At 42.1% G+C, this 16,533-nt stretch overlaps 1 pseudogene; it reads right to left on the reverse strand.

The window, feature by feature from the left end:
• Positions 1–6,067: 6,067 nt before the first annotated feature.
• On the reverse strand, positions 6,068–14,732 carry LOC101702205 (arginine and glutamate-rich protein 1 pseudogene; annotated as a pseudogene).
• Positions 14,733–16,533: the final 1,801 nt, after the last annotated feature.

Here is a 16,533-nt window from a genome sequence, read left to right on the forward strand (position 1 = left end):
AGGCCAATGTAATGGTTTGCATGTGTTTGATGCAGCCTTTCAAGTTTAGGAGAAAATATATTGGAAGAAATTTCACAAGTCCTATGTGCAAGGCTTTGTTTTACCAACAAAAATCATGAAACCCTCATTAAATTAAGCTACTAACCCTAAATATTATTGATAATGGGAATAGTAAAGAAATTAGAGATCATTTCTATATATAACAATTACTAGATTGTTTTTTAGAGAAGTTTCCACTGCCCTTCTCCCGACTAATTTACTTTTTAATCTCATCCTAAAAGTTCCATGATTTTTTAAAACTATGAGAAATGATCAAAATATATGATAAATGCTTAATTTTAAAATTCTTACAGTGATTAATCCCCTAATAATACACCCCTCACTTTCAAAACAATCACCTTGTTCTTTCCACTTTTTGAAGCAGATCTGGAATTCCTCTTTTGTGTCTTTATGGGTGTGATCAAATGCACAGTGAATTCCTTATGGCTGTCATCCAATGGAAAGGCAGGCTCATAGAAATATGATGATAAATCTTCATGTACTTGATCACTCCACTGGTCCTGTGTATGTGCTTGAACCCTTTGTCAAACATCAGTTAGCTGAATATCCCTGCAGTCTTTTCTTTATTGTGTTACAATGAGACATTTTTCTGTTTTTGTTCAAATATCATGCTGTTTTTACCCTTATAGCCTTGTAATATAACTTGAAGTCCTGGACTGTGACACCTGCCACTTGCTTTGGTCCTGCAACCCAAGAATGCTTTTGCTATTCTGGGTTCCAACAGATTCCATTCAAATTTTACTATTGTTTTCTCTTGTTCAATGAGGTATGACATTTAGCTATTTTCATTGGGATTGTTTTAAATCTGGGCATCAATATTGGAAGTATGTCCATTTGAACAATATTATTTTAGCTTATAGAGCAACTGAAGATATCTTTGTATTTTCTGATATTGTCTTTGATCTCCTTTTTTCAGAGTGCTGGATTTTTGATATAGAGAGCTCTCACTCAATGATTAAAATTTACTTAGCAACTTCTTTGTTCCATAGCACAGGATCCTATTTATGTAGGGATGGATCCTCTTGTATTTTATTCAATATGTACCATTGGTTTTCCAACTTTTAATAGCATATTTGTTGAAATGACCGTCCAAACCATATTTTCTTTGCATCATATGCATTGCAGATATTTTTCTCTGACTTTTTTCTTTTAACTGTTTTAACTTTAATATATTTCAATTTTTCATTTTAGTCTATCACAACTTACTCTTTTAAAATATATATGATCATATGCAAATTCATCAAGTCCAATATCTCTGATTTTGTACACAGCACACATGGTGTTAGTGAGGTCCATCAGGCTTGAGCAGCCCCAACTCTATGAATTTGCCCATTGCAGCCCACACAGCTGCTCTTTTAGGCTGATGATGCTTGCTCCTGGCAGTTGTCTTTATTTTTGGTACCGGGGGTCAAACTCCAGTCTTGGCACTTGCGAGGCAGGTGGCAGAAGCACTGAGCTAAATCCTCAGCTCCTGGCAGTTGTCTTTGACAAATATTTTTGTTCCTGGCCCTTCTGACTTCCTGTGATCACTATTGTACATTTTGCTTCATTCCCACAGCTTTGTCTACCCATCTCTTAGAGGTTTCTTGCCTGGACTCTGGCTATAATCCTTCTGGCCCCATAATCCTACATTCTGCATCCTAAACAACTAGCAGCAAGTGGGTGATGCCATGGTCTTTTGCCAGCTTCAGAAGTAGCCCAGTGTAGGGAACAGGGAAAGGGGACATTACTAGAACCTCTGCAGTAAGTCCCAGTCTCCTGGGAGCCATGGCAGCACAAGGAGAATTAACTTATTATACAGGAAATGTAGAAAAATGAGACTTTGTGAAGAAGATGAGGTCTGAGACTGATCTATGCTGCTCTGAGTGGCAAAGATGAAAGCCCTTCAATGTGCTGTACCTTTATTCAGTACATCAGGAGAAACAAATGTAACAAGTGACTCAGGACAGAGAGTTCAGTATATTGGGACAAAAAGATGTAACAGGACATGGAGGGCAGGAGAAGTGGAAATCCTAGAACAATGAAGAACTATGTAGATGAAGATTTTGTTCCTTCCAAGATGTCTTCAGCTGATGTAATCTTGTCCTGGATCATCACAGCATCACTGGACCATTGATGTTTTAGCTGTGACTGGAGGCCAAAATGGAGTTATGTCTCAAAATGCCACAGTTGGCCTGTAGGCCAGAGAACTAGGCCTAATCAAGTGATTTTTCCTCAAAATTTTGTAGAATTGCTCCTGACCACCCAGCCTCCTGGATCATGGCCACACAAGACTCTGACCACCAGGATAGCTGAGTATCATGAAATAACACCAATGGAACCAATTACCTAGGCACCCTTTCTTCAGTATGGGGATCAGGGGCTCAGTGCTCAAATGAAAAGTTTATACTTAGCACCATTGAGCTAGCAATAAATGAGGTCTTGTCAGTTGCTACAGTGTATTGTTGGCATGTTTCTACTTGTTCCCATTCAAACTACTTGATTTTTGTAGAATGCCACTAATCTCTGAAACAACCAAAACTTCTTTGATGCCAACAGTATGTGTGCTTTTATTTGGGCAAAATTTTAAGATTTTAAACTTTTTCTCTTCTATATTTAGCCCCAGATCTCACTGTGCATCTGGCCAAAAGCAGCCAGCATTACGTATGACAGCCTGAGTGTTGGGCAGCCTTGACTTTTCCTCCACCAGAACAATGAATCCCACTGCCTTTAATATCAGCTCCCCACAAAGTGTGAGGATATGGGCAAATACAGAATGATTTTTTTCCCCAAATGTATAACATTCATGCCTCTTGTATACATCCCAATATTATTCTATTTCCCCTTAAAACTTCCTGAGCCTTGGTTTACTGCCACCATTTCTATCAGCATTCTTGTCCTCTGAACTCCAACCAGGATAACCATCAAGTTCTGCATAAAACATTGTAGGCCTTCTCTATTCTGGATCTTCAAGTCTTTCCAAAATCCTTATCAAAGCAATTCTAAACTTCATGATCAGGCAGAGTCACAGCAATGACTTTGCACCTGGTGCTTTTTCTGGTATAGTCCCATCTCTTGAACAAAATATATGACAGCCACAACTTAAAGAGTAGAGACTTAATTTGGCTAATGGTTTCAGATTATTTAGCCCATGGACAGCTGTCTCTGAAGCAGAAATATCATGGTAGAATGTCATGATGAAGGTAAGGTGCAGGTCAAGGGAATAGTGGTAGAAGGGAAGGGGGTAGGGACCAAATATAGACCTCAAGGTCATGACTCGATGGCACAGACAGAGACACCAATAAGTGAACTTTATTCATCACTAGGTCAAGATGACAATAAAGGCTAATCACTGCAGTCAGTATACAACATTATAATGATTTTTCCAAGTCCTTCAGCATTGGTGCCACAATATGTTATTGTCATAATTTAGTTATTTGTCCAAATACAGAATTTGCAATTCATGATGTCAAGTTAGCAGAATGATACTTTATATTATAATTTTGTTCCATTATCCTAACCATGCTCTGACCATGTGACATTTTTGGATGACTCTTTATGAGCATGAAACATTTTTGAGAATTACAGCACATGGTGGAGAAAATGAGAATGGATGGGGGGAGATATCAGTAAGTGACTGAGTATATTCTTTATGAATAGCCATCAGGAAACTAACCAAAGTGAGATACATCACAAACGAGACATTGTTTAACTAAGTAGCATCTACATCATTTTTTTCCACAGAGTTTTACCACATCAGATGGACTTATCCAAGTACAACACTAGATGTTGACAGTCACCACAGTCTCTGATGATCATCTGACAGATGGTGCAAGGAAAACCCATTGTCTACATCAATTTAGAAACAGAAGGGAAGTTTTCTGGGCAGAGGTAGCTTTAGTTGCAGTACACAATATGTGAAGTAGTTTTATTGTCATTAGTTCATTTACATTTATGCCAAGCCAATGTAGAAGCATTTCTCAAAACATGTCCACTTAAGAGTGTTTATATCTGATGCCAAATTTTTGTTTGTGTTTTAGTGCTAATTAAGATTTATAGATAAATATTGAATTTCAATTAGCTATGTCATCCCAGTACCAATAGAAATTCATTTCCACTTTATGCAACATGAACTTGCTCACATGTCTGCTAGCTAAATAAATACTTTATGGATAAACTTATATTCTGAACACACACAGAAGAGAGTTCCCTGAAGGATTCTGCAGGCTTTCATTCCTACTATTAGAGAAGTACTAGTAATATCTAGGCTCCATTATTATTTGCTGATTAATGAATGCATTTTCTGGTAGCACCTTAATTTCCTTCCAATGTTGTTAGAAACCTCCACGATTTCCCAACTTCACCATTGCTTTCTCTGGTCTCCCACAGCTCTGTCTTGGGCTGTTTCATTGGGTCCCATTGGTCTTTGTATCTGTCCACTGTGCACCAATCCTTTTCCTCTCATTTTTCAGACTTGACAGTTTCCATTGTCCTATTCTCAAGTTTGCTGGTTCATTCTTTTTAAAAAAAATTTAATACTTTAATTTATTCAGCAAAATCATTTATTTACACAATGGAGACTGCTGGTTTGATTTTGTCAATGAAACGAAAACAAGCTGAACAGAGACAACACTGAACCATGTATGCATGTATCATCTGAGCTGACTGGGTGTCTTCTTACCCATATCAGGATCATCAAGAGCATCGCCCCATTTGTTTCACTTAAGAATATTGCCTCAATGTGCATCCACTTAGCTATAAATGTCTCTAATTTCTCTTTTTTTATGGCTGAGTAGTGCTCCATTTTATAAAAAAACACATTTTCATTACCCAGTCTCCAGTTGATGGGCATTTGGGCTGTTTCCAAGTTTTAGCTAACACAAACTGTGCTGCTATAAATATGGGTGCACATATATGAGAGACTGAAAGTGTAAATAAGGACTAAAATGTATAATAGGTAATGTGAAATAAGAAGAAAAGGGACAAAGGGGAAGGAAGTGGGAGGGCTAGGGGAAAGGATAGAAGGGAATGGGATTAATATGAGAAAATGGAAAAATAGTAACAAAATCTTTGAAAATAGAGAGGAATGGAGGGGTTGAAGGGAGGGCTGGGCAACAGTGAAAAATAAGAACCAAGAAAGATTATGTAAAGCTGCAAATTTACAATGATGAATGTCATTATATTGTATTCCTAAAATGTACCAATGATTAGAATGAATAATTGATAATGCAAAATAGGAAGCAAAGGTCCAAAGTGGTAGGGGTAGTGGGAGGGGCAGGGGAAAGGAAAGAAGGGAAAAGAAAAATGTTGAGAAATGGAAAAAATGGAAATAAAGTCTTTGTAAATAGGGAAGGGTGGAGAGGATGAAGGGAGGGCTAGGAATGGGGAAAAAAATAAAAACCAAGATGCTTTATGTAAAGGTACATTTCCCAATGAGAAATGTAATTGTGTTGTGTACCTAAAATGTACCAATAAAAGAATTTAATTTAAAAAAAAAGAAAAAAAAGAGTACTGCCAAAGAACACTGGCTAACAGTGCACCACACAGATCAGTAACAACCTGGGAATTCTCCAGTACAATGACCAACTTTTAATTTTTTATCAATATATAAAAAAGTCAGCAGAACCAGCATCGCAATGTTACACAGAGTAAAACTTTGAAGTCAGTGGAGTGGATCAGTAAAAACTTTATCAGACCATCCATAGTTTCCCAGTGATCTCTTTCTCAGACCACAGTACAGAATCCAAACAGATGAAAAATATATCACTTTAGAAGTGTTGTCTTTAGAAGACAACAATGATCTGATAAGGATTTGACAATGGAAGTTAAGGGGGATAAAAGGGATTGCAGAATGTAACACCTATTAGAACAAGCTAACTTTCCAGATTTTCCAAATTAAAAAATAATAAATAAATAAATAAATAAATAAATAAATAAATAAATAAATACAACAAAAGAAACACTTCAACATGAAGCTATCATACAAAGTTATTCCATTTTTCTTTGTAAAAAGTTCAGGGCTTGCAGTTTAATCCTGGATCATTAATGTGAAGGTCAGTTTTGGCCTAGGCTTTCCTTTGCTCAGGATCATTGTTTGTTCTTCCCTTTGCTGCCATTGCCATTCTTGCTCTAGTTTCAACCTTTCCTCGTGAATCTTTCTTTGTTCTTAAACAATTCTCAACTGTTCTACAGCCAGTTTGCCTTGTGCTTCTGCAGTTTTTCGGTTATTTTCTTCTAGTATTTGCCCTAGCTCCTCACGTTTTGCACGTTCTTCCTCCTCTCTAGCTTTTTGTGCTGTGAGCTCAGCTTGTCTCTGTTGCTGTAGTTCCAGCAAATGCTTTTCCATGATGCGTTTGGTTTCCTCCACCCTTCGGAGATCTTCTTGCTCAATTTCATTCTTCCTTTTCTCCAATTCTTCCTCTACCCCTTTCACCACCAATTCTTCCACTCTCCATGGTGTTTCTTCCTCGATTAGTTTTTCTTCTGTTTCCTGATGCCGAATCTTCTCATCCAGGCTGCTGCACTTCCTCACTGCAAGCCAGAAGACGCTGTTGTACTTGGGCAGGGTGAGGCATGCTCCGGGGGAGGCCGCCGCATGGGTGGAGCGTGAGCAGGAGGGGGAGCAGGAGCAGCTGAGCCTCTTGTGCTTGCTTTTCTTGGCATGCTTGGAGTGCGAGGAGCTCCGGCTCTGCGACCGGCCAATCCTTCCTTGATGCAGACTCGAGCTCCCTGACCTGTGGAGGCCCCTACATCTGTATCTCTTCGCAACCCACAACTCCACGCAGGCCGCCTCCTGTGGGAAGGTCGCAAGGCAGGGAGTCCTGCTTCACTCTGCTGTGGGTTCTGCCTTTGGATTTCTAGAGGGAATCTTTCCATCCAGGCACTGTACTTTTCATTTGTGGACTTTCTGAATTTTGATGCTTTCTCCTTCCTGGTATTTCCAGTTTGATCCCACCTTTATCCCCATTTACCCAATGTGTGGGCTTCTACAGCCACAATTACTTGGTGTCTACTGTGGCTCTATTATTTCAAATGGAATAGTGCAGAAATAACAATTCGTACATTTTAAATATCTCTGACTATGGTATTTTTAGCAGAACTTTATTTTTAAAAATGGGACTAAAGTTGTATCTTCATTTTAAATAATGAATCCAAAAGCAAAGTTTGCAGTATATAGTGATAAACTCAGATAATAGAAAAAGATTTAAATATAAAAATTCCTTTGGAAACATAAAGAGTCCCTGACTGTGGTATAATTGTTCTATTGAAGTATGAATCATTTTTTCCCAGTGTCTTCTTGTGCCCTGCTTAACTATTAACCAGTGTCATAGCCAAAAGCCCCAGCAGTGCACACACTGGACACTGGGTTTGGTGCCCCCTGTTGGCTGGTGCGGGGCATGCTCCTCCTGAATGAGCAGATTCTCTACCTTGATTTCCTGACTTTCTCCTTCTCTCCTTCAATGCTATGGACACCTTAAAGATCAGTGTTTGAAAGTGTTGGTCTGGTAGATCGTCCAGCAGGTCTCCGTGAGGATTTCTTCCTGTTGGTTCCTTTAGTTTTCATTTGAATAGGTCATACGCTCCTATGTCTTTATAGGTCTTGTTAGTTTGGTGAAAAGTACACATTTAAATCTAAAAACAGGAATTGCATCTGTCCCCTTCCCTAGGTTGGCAATTTGTCCCGTTTGTTTCTTGTGGTTGTAGCTTCGTTGCTTTAGGCTGTCTGTGTCCTGGGCACCAGACAGGGTGTAGGCAGCCTCTCCCAGGTTTTCCCGACTCTGCCTCCTCTGGGCATGCACCATGAGTCTTTTCTCTTTTGACAAGAAAACTGCACAACATGAGATGTTTTACTTCATCTTATAATGTTCAAGCTGCACAAGCACATCTATCTCCTCACACACTTCTTATTTCTTGGTGGTGAAAACACTCACAATGTTCTATCTCCTAGAAATATACAGTACATACAGGAATCTGCAGTCACTTTGATGGGCAGGAGGCACTAGAACTTATTTCTTTGATCTAATTCTTTGTATCATGTCCTAGATCTCACTGACCTGGAGCTGGGGTGCATGACAGGGACTTCCAGACCTGTCCTCCACTGCCTGTGATGCAGGTGCCTGTTCCCTGGTATTGGGGAAGGGTCTCCAGGGATACCCCAGCCCTGTCTTGTGGAGCAGCCTCTCCAGGAGCTCAGTCACTGCTGGTCCTACTGCCAGGTGAGATCCAGACTTGACATTCTTCAACCACAGATCATGTCAGGAGTTGTCTCTGGGCTCACAGCCAGGGATCTGTCAGTCACCTGGGGGATTCTGTGGGCCACCAGGTCACAGTGGGGACTGATGGGTCTCTTATCAAGTTAGGATTCCTGTGCCTCTGTGTCCTCTGATGTTTTCACTTCTCTTTCATTTCATTACATCCTAGTCTCTTGTCAGACTTTTGTGCCCTTATGCATTTTAAAAAATCACATAATTTTTGTAGGCCATGAATGTTCAAGCTCTATGATTCCATTTCAGTTTCAGATGTCCTAGTTCTTTTATAAGTACACATCTGCAGTGCATGGTGAGTGACTATATGCATCATGGGAGTGTGTGCACACATCCCCATTAGCTCTTGTATCCCTGGGCACAGTTATCTTAAAATCACAGCTCCAGCCTCAGTGTGTGATGAGGAGCCTCCTACCACACTGCAGTGGTTCTGCTGTGTGAAATCCCTGGCCCAATGACACATTTTTAATGATTGGAGTCTTGGAAAATACTTGCAGATCAGAAAAAGCTTTCACAGATCAGAGTGGTGAATGTTATGCAAAGTTTCAAAAGAAGAGAAAGCAAATCACAGGATTATATATTCATTAATAAGAATCCAAAAGGAGAAAGACAGAGAGAGGGAAAGGAAGAGGTAGAGGGAGGGGAAGGGGGAGGGGAGGAGGGAGAGGGAGGAGAAGAGGATGAGGAAGAGGAGGAAGAGGAGGGGAAAGAAGGAGAAGGAGAAGGAGAAGGAGAAGGAGAAGGCTGCTGTGCTGCTGTCTTGGGGACCCTCTTGAGGTTTATCCCCTTAGATCCTCTGACACTGGAGCGACTGTGTGTAGATAATTAATGCTGTGATGAAACTCCTAGAGATGAATTTTCCATAGGGAATTTCCCTTCTTCCAATTTATTTGTCTGTAGGGTCATGTTTGTCCTGAGGAATTTGCCTGGGTGAGTTGAAGATAAGACCACAAAACAATAAAATTATTGCACAGAAAGACTGAAATGCTCTGGGGCTTCTATCAAAGATTGTACACAGGAGCAGACTCAAACTATGCACAAGGGATTAAAAAATAACTTTCACAGTTAATTACATGTGAAACAGTACAATTTAAACAGAAATATTCCTGTAGAAAGTTGAGAAGCTCTTTAGCTGGTTAGATATTTATTTTCTTGCCATGGAACAATTTTATCACAACAGTTAAAATATTTGTATATAAATATATCTATTTGGCTTTGTATAATTTAATTTTTATCACTACATGTTTATGGTATGTCCCGGCCTGCGGGTAAGTCAACGGAGACCCTAGAGGGGGGGTGAGAATGACAAAGGACAGGGGACACGAGAGATGGAGACAAGACAGGTTTCTGATCAAGTCTCGTTTATTGCGGAAGCTGCTACAACATATATATCATAGGGCTAGAGGGGAGGAGCAAGAGGAGGGTACTGGGGCTACTTCCTTGTTGCCGGGTAGATTTGCAGCAGGCCTGGATATGTCCGTAAAAGGCACTCAAGAGTTCTAGCGGGTGGGCAAGGCCCCCCACAGGTCCTCCCTTTAAAATTATAATTATAAGAAAGGCGTCAGGAGAGCCAAGCCTGCGGGGGCTGAGCCTGTCTTGGGTCAGAGCAACATACGTGTCTGCACTGTGCACCTTACCCGTCATCGGTTAACCAGAGAATCAAGGCTCTGGCACCTGTCTTAGGCGGCACACGAGGGCTCTCTCATTGCATGGCACGCTTGCTCAGTTGCCCGTCATTGGCTTGCCAGCCCACTCACCAGGTGGGGCGAGAACACTTCGCCACGGCAAGGACCTAATCGATGGTCCGACATTCATCCTGGTCAGCCATTGCCAATCTATTATAGTAGACCTGTATGGGCGCTGTTTTTATTGCCTCTATCTGGGCTCTAAGAAAGGCCATGATTTTGTTATAAAGTATGGGCCCTAAAGAAATGAGCAAGAGTAGACCCAATAAGGGTCCCAGCAAAGGGAGGAGATAAGGGAGGAAACCATTGAGGCCAGTCCAGAGGGGATTTTGAGTGAATTCTTGTCATCGTCTGTTTAAATCTTCCTGAAGTTAGCAAATTTTTCCCCTGACGATCCCAGATTTATTGGCATAAAAACAACAATATTCATTTAGGGCTATGCAAATCCCTCCTTGTTCCACCGTGAGGAGGTCCAGACCCCTTCTATTTTGAAGGACCACCTCAGCCAGAGAATCAATCTGATCTTGTATATCTGTAAGAGTGTTGGAGAGAGCTTGAACATCATTAATCAATTGGTTGGATAATTTGGCATAGGAATGTAACGCCACTCCAACGCCAGCAGAGCCAGTGGCAAGGGCGCCGGACACCCCTAGCCCCACGAGCAAGGGGACCAGTGAGAAGGCCCTTTTATGTCACCCAGTGATATAGTCAAAGCTGGGCAAGGGCACTGGCTCATCTCCAGGAATAAGGGAGATGTCCAGGAGGACAGTCGCCACCACACACAGCCCAGTCCAATTAGTAGGGAGGGAGGTGAATGCCAAGCTCCCTCCACAGATGAGTACGTGAGCCGGGGCAGGGCAAATGGTGGCAGGGCCATTAAGCACTACCGAGCAGAGAGAGAAATTTTGGACTCCAACATGTATATCGAAACTATTGTTGTGGCCCGTATTTAGATAGCAAACTGAGGCATTGAACTGTACTGGCTGGACCCTGAAGGGCAGAGAAAAACTGCAATTATAACTAGAACTGTTGGCATAGTTAGTTTGGTGGACAACTGGCAAGGCGAGGGGCAGGGGTGTGCCAAGAGTCAAGCATAGCCAACAATCCGCAGCAAAGGCTGGGTTGGATGTATTGATCAAATGATAAGTGGCCTCTAGGACACTCAGGGTTTGGGCATCAGGGTCTGGGCCTCGAGGTTTGGGAAGGACCAGTGGATGATAATTTAGGGAGGGATACATCTTTTGGATGATAGTCTCAAGTTGTTTTTGCACTCGCTCTTCCCTGAGCTGATCTGAAGGCCCACCACCATCAGATATATGGATTGGGGCCTGTGGCGACCAGCAGACATCTTTGCCGAGACCGCCATTGCAAGAGGCTTGGCCAAATTTAGAATATCCAGTGGGGCTGGGAAAATCCCAGTCACCTCCGACGGAGCCCCTGTAAGTTCTTTGTAGAACAGCAGTTAAATATATTTTTCCATCGGAATATGTACATTGTTGGGCTTCAGTGTAACAGGTAGAATGCATCTCTGAGGCCATGACACAACTGGCAAGGCATGGCCCTGGTTTGCCATTGACAGTTGGTATGATTTTAGGCTTAATGACACATTTCCATTTTTGGTTATATCCTCCCACTAATGCGGCCTCATAAACTAAGTAGGCAATCTTGTCACCGTAATCAGTACTACAAGTGTAACTTGTGGGTGCAGCCCTGCCAGAACCCCCAGCACAGTCACAGGGGTTACCATACAGGGCAATGAGCAATTGTTCTTTGTTAACTGGTTGAAATCCACTTTTTGTTGTCGATGCCAGGAACAGCAACAGACCATGCAACGGAATCAGGGATGTCATCTTCTTAACCTGTAAGCAAAATTTCGTCCTGCGATGTAAACAAGGCTGGGCTGTAGATAAGAGAGTTAGGCTAACCTGATTAAGCTTTTGAAGATAACCAATGTGGACATATTACAATAACATATTCAGAACTTAACCACTGTAAACATTTTGTAACAACATATTCAGTGCTTAAATATCAAGGACAACCAATACAATCAATTTATAACATATTTAGATAATATTCATTGTGATATGTCTCCCATAAGATTATATAATATAAAATTTACTAGGGGGTCCCTTTAATGAATTAAGACCAGAATAATCATTTTCTGGGTGGCCACTTCTATATTCATCAAAGGGAGTTCCCATCTATAATCGTTTTGACAAACAATTAAGAATATATATCTTTTTATTTTGTAACTGTTAATTGCAATTTGATTGTTGCATGTGGGTGACAATGCACGTCACTTTCATAAAATAAATTTCAGTGGTACTTTGATCAATTAACAACCTGGGAAGAAAAGCATGTCTTTAGTTTAATAATATTATCTATAAGTCAATTTAACAATAGGTGAATATCCTTTGAAGAGGAAGGGAAACATGGAGCTCAACTGTACGAACACAAACAACAGACAATAGACAAACATATGATACAGTGTATAAATTAGGGTGCACCCAAATATAACTAGCCAAATTGAATTATACTATTCTCTTTATGATTATTAGATTGTAATTGTAGACGCCATTGTTAACTGGTTGAAATTGGACAGTGTTGGATCATCGGCATCATCAACACGCTTATCAACTTGTTTTACTAAGCGTTCTGGAAGCCACCTGGCTGACTTCATTTCCTTGGAGTAAACACACACTGACCCTCGGCCCCAGACGAGTATGGGGTCAGGCCCATGCCATGAGTGGTCCAGGGGGTCTCTCCACATCACAGAGGCAAATTGTTTTTGTGTCTCTGGTTGCCAGAAACGGTTGGCTGCAGATAAACCTTTGGCATCCAAATTTAAGAAGTTAAGAATAAATAGTGCATGTGATATCAGGTTTCTAGGTGACCCCTTGATAGGGTACCATTCCCCTCTTTTTATTTTATCTAATGTAATTTTGAGTGTGAGGTTGGCTCTTCCTATAATGCCTTGTCCCTGTGGATTATATGGGATTCCCATTATGTGTGTTATTTCTAATTGCTTGCAAAACTTTGAGAAGCCAGAACTGGCATAGCCTGGACCATTGTCTGTCTTAATTTGCTGTGGACATCCAAGTACTGAGAAGGCAACTAGAAGGTGGGCAATTACATGTTTAGTAGCTTCCCCGGACTGTAGGGTGGCAAATATAAATCCACTATATGTATCAATGTTGACATGTATATATTTAAGATTTCCAAATTCAGGGTAATGTGTGATGTCCATTTGCCATAGGGCATTTGGAATCAAGCCATGAGGATTAACTCCCAGATGAGGTGTGGGAAGATGAAGAGTGCACACAGGGCAGGTTTTAACAATTTGTCTAGCTTGTTCCCTAGTAAGTTTATACATAAGGTGAAGCGTGCGAGCATTAAGGTGATGTAAATGGTGTGCCTTTTGTGCCTGGTCAATCTGAATGGAGGCATCAATACTTAGTGAGTAGGCAAAAGCCTGAGGTCTTGTGGCCAGATCTGCTAACCGGTTGCCTTCTGTAAGTGGGCCAGGTAGGTTAGAGTGGGCACGAAGGTGCCCAATAAAAAAAGGCTTGGATCATTTTCTGATTAGATCTTGTAGTTGAATAAAAAGACCACCAGTTTGAGAAGCGTGTTTTATCAATCCACATGTCTCTAATAGGGGAACAGATTGAGCAATGTAAGCACTGTCAGTAAAGAGATTAAAGGCTTGTTCAGGGAATGCAGAAAAGACTGCTATAACTGCATGTAGCTCGGTTATTTGGGCTGAAGAATGGCTGGTTTGGAATTGGACAATGTTATTGTCCCACACATAGGCAGCTATCCCGGTGGAAGAACCATCTGTAAAAACTAATAGGGCTTCTGGTAGAGGAGAACAGGAAGTGACTATTGGGAAAATGAATTCATGTCTATTGGCAAAGTCAATAAGTTTGTTTGGAGGATAGTGATTGTCTATTAACCCTGAATAAGAAGCGAGAGCAATTGGCCAGGAATCCGTAGTCTGCATAAGCCAATCGATTTGATCTTTAGGGTAGGGTTGGATAATGATATCAGGTTCTTTTCCAAAATACATTTTTCCATGGTCTCTGCCTAAGATAACCAGGTCTGCAACTGCAACATAATAGGGATAGAAGACCCGTTTAGGGGAAACCGGGAGATGAACCCACACAAGGGGAGCGGTTTGCCAGAAAACAGCAGTGGGAGAGAGAGAGGTTTTGCAGATAACATACTGTAAAGGAGAGTTATAATCTATAAAGGTAATTGTTTGATTTTGGATGGCTTGTTCTACCGTGCTAATGGCTTTGCGCCCCTCGGCAGTGAGCTCCCGAGGTGAAGTGGGGTGGCTATCACCTTGTAGGGTATCATAGAGAGGTTTTAGGTCATGTTTAGTAAGTTTTAAATATGGCATGAGCCAATTTATATCTCCGAGCAATTTTTGGAAGTCATTTAAGGTTTTAAGATTGTCCAGCCGTAAGGTAAGCTTTTGAGAGGAAATGTTATGTCCCTTCATCTGAAATCCGAGGTAAGCGTAGGGGTCTTTTAGCTGAACCTTATCAGGGGCAATCTGGAGGCCACGAGATTCAAGGGCCTGCCGGAGGTCAGCATAACAGGCTAAAACCTCACTTCCTAGCTGTCCCGCCACTAGGACATCATCCATATAATGGACAATGTACATTTGAGGCCAATTGTCTCGGGTGGATTGGAGGGCTTCGGCCACAAATGACTGGCATAGGGTGGGACTATTGGCCATGCCTTGGGGCAGCACTAGCCATTGAAAGCGCTGCATTGGGGCACAGAAATTGGTCACCGGAAGGCTAAATGCAAAGCGTTTTTGATCAACAGGGTGTAAGGGAATGGTGAAAAAACAGTCTTTTAAATCAATAATAACCTTATAGTATCCAAGGGGGATGGCTACCGGTGAGGGAAGACCGGGTTGTAAAGCTCCCATAAGTACCATGGTCTTATTGACTGCTCTAAGATCTTGTAAGAGTCTCCATTTTCCTGACCATTTTTTAATGACAAAGATGGGAGTATTCCATGGGGAATTACTGGGGATGATATGGCCAGCATGAAGCTGTTCCTGCACCAGCTGCTGAGCCACTAATAACTTACCTTTGGAAAGGGGCCATTGATCGACCCATACCAGATCATCTGAGAGCCAGGTGATCTTTTCAGTATGGACTGCAGGAGTGTCAATGACCCCTATGGAAAATGGCCTAACCCTGCTCAGGGAGGCCGAAGGACTGGCTCAATGGGGTGTATAATGCCTGTAGAGTTTTTACCTAGCCTTTTCCCTGGAACGTACCCATTTTTGAACATCTGCATAGTGACAATTTCATTAGGGCTAGAAATAATCATCCTCATTTGTGATAATAGGTCCCTCCCCCATAGATTAATGGGTAACCCTGAGATGATATAAGGTTGAATGGTGCCCTGATTACCATCTTGGTCTCTCCAGGTCAGATCTTTGGCACTTTGTTTAGGATTTTGACTCTGACCTATACCTCTGAGATGGGTGAGGGTGTCTTTTAATGGCCACGCCCGAGGCCAATCTTCTCCTTTGATGATAGTTACATCAGCACCAGTGTCTACCAATCCAGAAAACTGTCTCCCATCTAACCATAAGGTCATGAGAGGCTTCTGTGCTGAAAGCATCTCCGACCAGTAGACATCGGATGAGCCGAATCCTTGGCTGCCTCGGGCGTTGTTAAGAGCCTTATTAGAGGTAGGGAGAAGGAGAAGGAGTAACAATTGAGCAAATCTCTGGCCTGATTGAATGGTGTTAATGACCTTGGGGGAAGAAACCATAACTCTAATCTCTCCGGAATAATCACTATCAATCACCCCCGGGTAGATCAGCAGCCCATCCATAGTGCTGCTGCTTCTGCCTATTACAAGCCGAAAGGTGTCCTTAGGCAGGGGCCCAAAGACCCCTGTCGAAAGGGCCTGTACCCCCATTTCTGGAGTCAATACTGTGTGGGCGGTGGAACTGAGGTCCAGTCCGGCACTTCCCGTTGTTGCTCTGAAGAGGTCTGAAATGGATTGTTGCTTGCTGGAGCAGAATTGAGTGCCCTGTCAATTTGTTTGGGTGTGGGGGCCTGGGGCTGGCCCCCTCTCCCGTTTCCCTGATCTGGGTTATGGACAAGTGGGAGGGGCCGGCCCTGAGCGTCCTTCTTGGACCTACATTCTCTCGCCCAATGTCTTCCTCTATTGCATCGAGGGCAAGGCCCCGGAAGTGAGGCCCCAGGGGCCAATGCCCTAGGGGCCTGATATTCCTTGGCAAAATGACCCATTGTCCCGCACTGGAAACACTTGTTGCCTGGGCGGCGTGACAAAAATTGACCGTGTAACCCTGCATGGCAGCAGCCATAGCAAGTCCCTGTTGGTAGGCGGTCCCAATTTCTGAGCAAAGGCAAATGTAACCTGAGAGATCATTTTTCTTTTTATAAGGGTGGATGGTGGCCTGGCAAGCAGCATTTGCATTTTCAAAAGCAAGCTGTTTAACAAAATCTGTCCCGGTTTCTGCGCTCCCAAAAATCCGACCCGCTGCT

This window comes from Heterocephalus glaber, unplaced genomic scaffold, assembly GCF_053883595.1.
Source record: "Heterocephalus glaber isolate CG9 unplaced genomic scaffold, H.glaber_assembly_v1.0 deba00001461, whole genome shotgun sequence".
NCBI classification, from domain to species: Eukaryota; Metazoa; Chordata; class Mammalia; order Rodentia; family Bathyergidae; genus Heterocephalus; species Heterocephalus glaber.